At 35.2% G+C, this 7,027-nt stretch overlaps 1 long non-coding RNA gene across 4 annotated transcripts; it reads right to left on the bottom strand.

Moving 5' to 3' along the window:
- LOC129356127 (uncharacterized) lies at window positions 1-4,077 on the bottom strand. Of its 4 annotated transcripts, none has more exons than XR_008605367.1 (5): window positions 3,995-4,077; window positions 3,848-3,933; window positions 1,833-1,964; window positions 1,362-1,722; window positions 1-1,254 (listed from the first exon to the last, which is right to left on the bottom strand). It is a non-coding gene; the product is annotated as an uncharacterized LOC129356127 (long non-coding RNA). The 4 variants fall into 4 exon arrangements; XR_008605366.1 differs by having other exon boundaries at window positions 1-1,251; XR_008605368.1 differs by having other exon boundaries at window positions 1,833-1,888.
- Between the last annotated feature and the right edge of the window lie 2,950 nt (window positions 4,078-7,027).

Raw genomic sequence — 7,027 nt, 5'->3', positions numbered from 1 at the left:
CAGAAAACTACAATAAAACATGTTATGAGAAATAAAACTCAAGAATCTTTGAATTGAAATGTTGAGAAAACTTTGGACATGTTGAAGAATTAAAGTTTCTGAAACTTCAACATTTATATTCATAAAACCTTCTATTAAAACAAACAATGATGGTGAAAATCTGTTAAAAACAACTTTAATGTTTAAAGTTTATTGTTTAAATGTATTAAATTTATAAAAATCATCATTTGAAAACAGTGAAATATAAAAACCAAAGGTTTCATTCTGTTTTGTCTTCATAACATATTCATAAAATAGTTAAATTAAATCACTTTATCAGTAACAATCAGCTGATTCATTACTTAAACACAATCACTGATCAATACGTCTGACTGAAATGATTTAATGTTTTAATAACAATAACGTTTTTAGTACAATTAATTACTCATTAAATTTATGAAATCTAACCTGATGTTTCTGTGGTGGCAAAATTATCTGTTAGATTTTTAATATCTTATTTTCATATATTCTCATTTCTCTTATATTTTAATTTGCACAGGCCACTCTGGGGCCAAACGTTGACACCCTGCTGGGGACTGGAGCAAAGACTACAAGTCCCAAGAAACTCTGGTTTTGACTGAAAAACCAGAAATTTTATGGCCCAGAGAGACAATAAACATATTATTATAACCTCAGGAGTCATGAGAAGCTATGCTCAAAGACAACAGCTGCATAAATCCAGGATGGCAGCAATGTTTGAGTGGAGACTTGTGACTGAAATGTCAAAGCTGTATTCACTGTTTGCCTCTCCATCTATGCAGATGATTTGTAACTCAGCAATTCCTCAATGTAATAAATATGTAATTGCATGAGAAGATGTTAGAACTGCTCTGGAGACAAAGATGAGGAGTTATCTCTGAACTGGTTCTCTGTTCAATTTCATTTAAAACTTTAACTGTTTCTGTTTTGTTATTTCATTTAATGTTTTATAAATGTTTGGGTTTAATCCCAATGTTATCATCAACCAAACTCAAGTGAACAAAACTTTTATTGGTATTTTATTTTGCGACTACACTTGTTGAACGATTATTTTTTTGTTTTTCTTTCTTTTTTTTCTGATGCAGAAAATCAAATTTATAATTAGAGCCACCAGAGCTGTTGTTGCTGCTGCTATCAGTCCCACAGTGATGATGATGATGAAGATGTTCATCCATTCTCGTCTCTCTGGTTCTGGAGTCCAAGTTGGTCTCTGAGTTTGGATCTGATCAGCAGCTGCTGGGAGAGAAATCAGAAATATTTATTAATATTTGATGGAAACTGAGATCCAGGAGGATTCATGGAGAAGATGAAGAAATTCAACAACTCAAAATATTTCTTCTCACCAGAAACGTTGAGTCGACATCTTCCAGAGTTGAATCCATCTTCAGTTTTCACTCCACACTGATACAGACCAGAGTCTTCAGTCCTCAGTCTGGACACATGGAGTCTGATTCGTCCTTCTCTGAGGACGTCTTTGTCGCTCTGGACTCGTCCTGAAAACTGATCATCCTGAGACTCTGGAATCTCAACTCCTTCATGAATATGATAGAGAACAAAGACTCCATGATCCGTGTTCACTTCACAGTAGATGAACAGATTCTTCCAGGTTCCCTGAGTCTTGGTGGTGAAGGTCCACTCCAGAGTGATGTTCTGCTTCTCCTGCCTGATAGCTGCTCTGTGTCACATTCACTACAAATGTTGCTGCTGAGGAGACAGAGAGGGAAAGAGGAGCAGACACACTGAGAACTGGAACATGGGAGTCTTTCAGCTCCATCTAGAGAGCTTTCTGTCACAAAGACAAGATGGAGACTGACCACAGAGACATGAGCTGAGGATGAGGAGCAGCAGGATGCTGGACATCATCTTCATCCTGAGAGAGGAAGAGGAGGAGAGGCAGCAGGACATCAGGATCATCATCACTAACAATATGAGGAACAACTGGATTCCTGGTTAGGAAAAGAAAAATAAGGAGTGAAATTGTTCTGTTATAATTCATGAGATAAGAATATCAGTGTATAAAATCCTTGTTGAGTGTTTTTCTAAAATTAAATTAAATGTCATAAATCACAACATGAGTGAAACAACATTGAAACAAAGTCAGGCAGAAACATTGAATCCATGTTAAAGTCTGACATTGAAATGAAATTAAAGTGCTGATTGACTTACATGTTGAATCAACATTAAAGTTTCAACCATAACTGACTATATTAATGTTGATTCAACCGTCATCTTACTGTGGATCTACATGCATATTTGTATTGATTTTATATTGAATCTGTTGATTCATGTAAATCTTTTGGTCTGACATGTTTACATCATAACATACCAGTAAAAGTTTTTCATGGTGTTAAACACAGTTTTATTGGCAGATCTTGGCAAACATTCAAAATGATGTTACATTAACTTATTTACAAAAATGTGTGTCCAACAGGTTAAAAATGACAACATGGCATTAATATAACATTTTATCTAAGAAAACAGAAATGGATCTGTAAACATATAGTGAGGTAGGAGAGCAACAAACAACATACTTTGATTCAAAATTGATCAGGCTTTATTGATCCACCATCAGATGTTCAGCCATCCAATAATCAACCATTCTGACTATAATTCATTTACCATTTTGTGCTGACTGGGCACTTTGCTCAAAATACTTACAAACGACTTACAAATAAAAAATAACACATCTTTTAAACAAAATCATAATAATGCAGTTGAACCACAAAGAAAATGAAGTTGAAGCTGTGAAGAGGAGGATTGATTAGTTTCAGTCAATAGAAAATGTTTCAGTTTCACAGATCTGGAAAGTAGAAATCATCTTTCTGATCCTGGATTAATCTGAGTCTTTCTGCAGGAATTATTCTTCTACTTTCAAACATCACATGGGATTTATTTTTATCCATAACCTAAAGTTTTAATCTCACTTTCACAGATTAAAGGCTGTTTTTCATATCAATGGCTATTTAAACCAACTTAGTTCCTTCTTGCTTTCAGTATTTCTGATCTCTCCATAATCTGGTCAAATCTCTCTCTCCATAATTTCTATTAATCTCAGACTTTTAAAACTTATTCAGCTTCTTCTTCTTTTTTCATGCTGATCTTCCAACATCAACTCAATATGATCTTCCAGAGAGGAATCTCTGTTTCTACAGGAAAACTGCTGAGAGCTTTAACCTCACAGCGCCCTCTGGTGGAGAACTATAGGATTTAACACAGAGTCTGTCTCCAGAAACAGTTTCGCTTTGTTCATAATAATTCCTCCAGCATTGAAGCTTCTGCTGCTTTAATGTTTGTGTGATTCTCTGGTTAGGGACCATCAACAAATATCTGATCGATCGAAACACAGAAATAAACCAAGACCTTCCAGATTGTGACTAGAAGATTAAATCATTTTTCTAAACTAAGGAGACGAATCAGTTGGTTAAATAAAAATGTGATGACGAGACTTTCAGCATCTTTTGTCTGACAAAAAAAAATTATTTAAGTGCAAGCTCCTTTCAACAACAGACTATAAGAACAATGTAGAACTTTAACTCATCAAAGCTGTGATTAAACATTTCAAAGAAGGCTTAAGATAGACAGAAAACATCCCATAATAGACAGCAGGATGAGCAGAAATGGACATGAATGAATTGGTTGAGTAGAAAAATGTGTAACATGAGAGTTATTGATAAAATATCAACATTAATATTTTACATTAAGTTGTCATTCTAAATTATATAAATTTATTTCTGACAGACTCACAAATTTATGTTTTTGCCATTGTAACATGATATGGTAAAATAGTTATTACTTTATTATCTCTAAAAGTGAAAGCTGCTCTACAAACCTCCACAAACGGATCTCTAAGGAAGTGACCCACTTTGGTTTGTTTTGGAGCAAGATGGGGGTCGGTGACCTCTGAATGACCTGAAACTGAATATTTAATATTTCAGAAACAAAATCAGTCAAAAGGAAAATTTCTAACAGCACCAACCTGCAGTGACGGAGCACCAACACTCAGGATGTTTGTGGATTTGTGGGGTGTCAGTTTCACTCAGCTGTTCACGTCACTCTCTCAGCTACAAACAGTGAAATCAGCCTATAGGGTAGAACCCCGGCTGGAGTTCTGCCCCATAGGCTGGAGTTCTGCCCCATAGGCTGGAGTTCTGCCCCATAGGCTGGAGTTCTGCCCCATAGGCTGAGGTTCTGGGGGATAGGCTGAGGAAGAGGAGTCACCAAAACCTTTCCTCGATTTCATTGGTGTGCATTTCCCGTTAGCAGACAGCAGTAAAAGCCCAGGATTGAAAGCTGTTTTTTCAACGCTGTTATTATAAATCAAAACCATTAAAATGTTTTCCTCACAGACCTTGTAGTTTTGTAAAGCATTTGACTCACAGCACATAGAAACCTAATGATCCTAATGAATATTCTTTTAGGCTACATATCAGTTTTAATTCAACAGTTTTATTCACATTTCTTAACTTCTGTAGGGATCAACTTGCAGTCAGGATTCACACAGTCCCATTGGGAAATCTGATTTTCTTATAATTTACAACAGAATCATATGAATTTTAAAATCTGTAAAATGACATTGTGTGTTATCTGTGCCTTTGTGGCTCTTGTCTGTTTACTGTTCAGTTTTACTAATAATGCAGATAATTTTTAATGTTATAAATGAATTTACAGCAATAGATCTGCCCCAAGCAACTTTCAGGACCTTATTAATTATTCCACGTTTGTCTGGATTCATGTATTTGATTTATTTATTAGCTTGTTTTGATCTATTATGTTTCTTTTATTTTGAACTCTAAACTCTAAGAGTTTGTTTTAATTATTGTCTTGGACCTTCAGGCACAAGAGAGCAACCAGGATGGAGCTGTTTCCTGAATGATGCGTTCAGGTAACCTCGGAAGGTTAGCTCTATGACAATCAAAACAGGAGAGACTATGATAAAAATAACAATAAAGATAAAAAATGTTATGAAGTCAGATATATTTTACAGCCTGTGCTATTAAAAAATTCAGTCTGTGTTTCTCATTTGACTCAAATGTTCATTGATTCAGCTGAACCAGAATCAACGATGGAAACAGATTTTACATCATTTATTGAGACAATCTGCATGCTGAGAGTTTTAAGGAGAGATTTTGCACAGAGAATGAGAATCTGCTATAAAAGTTGGGACTTCTCCAATAGGAAAGACATTTTGTTGTTGTTTGTTTGAGTAATAATGAAAAATGAACAAAGTACCAGGAGCAGCAACTTGCTGCTGGCGCTTTGGGATCGTCGATAAATGACTCAAATTTTACACAAGACTCCAAATGAGGCACTGGAAGGTCAGAGATTATCATTGATCCCTTTTATGCTGGTATTTTAATCTGTTATGATTCTCGAAGATTAAACCTGGTTGAGTGAAATTTGGAAATTTACTGAAATAGTTTTCTTCTTCTTCTGGTTAACAGTCACATCTCTATTTCAGGAATATTAGATTTTATTTTTATAATATTGAGTTAGTGAAAAGAAATCTGCACAACTGAACTGAGGAAACTTTTGTTTGATGACTGTATATATTTATTATCATTCACATGGAGTGACATCTCTGTGTTTAATCTGTTATGATTAAAAATTATTTTGAAAACTGATCGTTGAGTTAAGGACTGATTAGTGGAAATTGTGTTAAACCTTCCAGTTTCCACTGAAATAGTTTTGAACCAAACATGTTACAGTAAGAGAGTTCAGTTTAGTCTACAGTGTCAGGTGGATGATTTGTTTCCATGTATGTTGTTCATCTTCCCAGCCGCTAGATGGCGCCAAGAAATAAAATAAAATAAATGTCTTACAGGCTGATTAACCTTCGACTGCATCAGTTGTGTCTGAACTGAAGAGTTTGCTTTTTGTGTCTGTACACCTCAGCATTCATTCATTTATTTAGTTGATTTAAATTGATCAATTGTGAACTATTTGATTTAGTTCACATTTAAAGAAGATCGTACAGGTTAATAAACAATAATTAAACAATTATTTTCTTTAATCTCTTAAAATCCAAGATAGTTCAAGTCTTGATCTCCAGAATCACATAAATGACAGAAACCACAAAATAAATTGAAGACGTTTATTCCAGGTTCTGCACCTGATCGACTGATTACTGTGATGTTTTGCTTGGATGATGTGACAGATAAAAATCAACAGTTTGTTTTCAATAATTGATTTAAAAATGTAATCAAATTAATCACTCTAGCGTTTTGAATAATCAAGATGAATCAATATAATTAACTTTAAGAGTTGAAATGAACACTTTTCAAAGAATGCTCAAGAAAATGTTCTATTGTCCAAAGCCAAGCCTTTCAGTTTTTATGTTCAGGAAGGGATAAAAGAAGAAATTTTGTTTCAAACATGATTTTAAAATGTTAATTTTAAATTTGTTGTTCTTTGAAAGGAAAATTCCCCTTTTGCAATGAGAAAAGTTTTAGGGTTTTATTCAAACATCCATCGACCTGTTGTGGCTTTTTAAAATATTTTTTTGCCACAACTGGTCTTTATTTGACATGAAAAAGAAATGGGAGGAAAATACAAGGAATGGGATTTGAAGTCGGGACGGCCACATTGAGATCAGACTCTGAACAAAGTGAGAGCTTCAAATTCATCCACAGGTGTGACTTTAATCAGCTCTGCTGATCTTGTCATTCCAAAGAAATGACATCAACATGGCTTCCCCTCATTGTTTCCTTGTACTTTTGTTCTGTTCTGTCAGCCTGCCCCACCCTGCACCCTGCTTGTAGGTGTGATAGCGTTTCCCCAGGTACAAATCCTGGGTGTGGCAGAAGGCACAGGCAATTAACAGCCTGAGGCCTGGACTTGAGAAGCTCCAGATGAGGCAGAGATTGTTGCAAAGTTACAGCAACTTCAGTTGTAAAACTGATGCATACCTGCCCCACCCTGCTGTTGCTTGTCTCTCTGTGTTGCCTCATGACAACAGTAACCGATTAACCAGCAGAGTCCAAAGCAGATGAGTAAGCAATACTTGAAGAAT

The sequence above is a fragment of the Poeciliopsis prolifica genome, unplaced genomic scaffold (assembly GCF_027474105.1).
Source record: "Poeciliopsis prolifica strain line A6 unplaced genomic scaffold, Auburn_PproV2 SCAFFOLD157, whole genome shotgun sequence".
In the NCBI taxonomy this organism is placed as follows: domain Eukaryota; kingdom Metazoa; phylum Chordata; class Actinopteri; order Cyprinodontiformes; family Poeciliidae; genus Poeciliopsis; species Poeciliopsis prolifica.
This window is presented reverse-complemented; position numbering and strand designations above follow the sequence as displayed.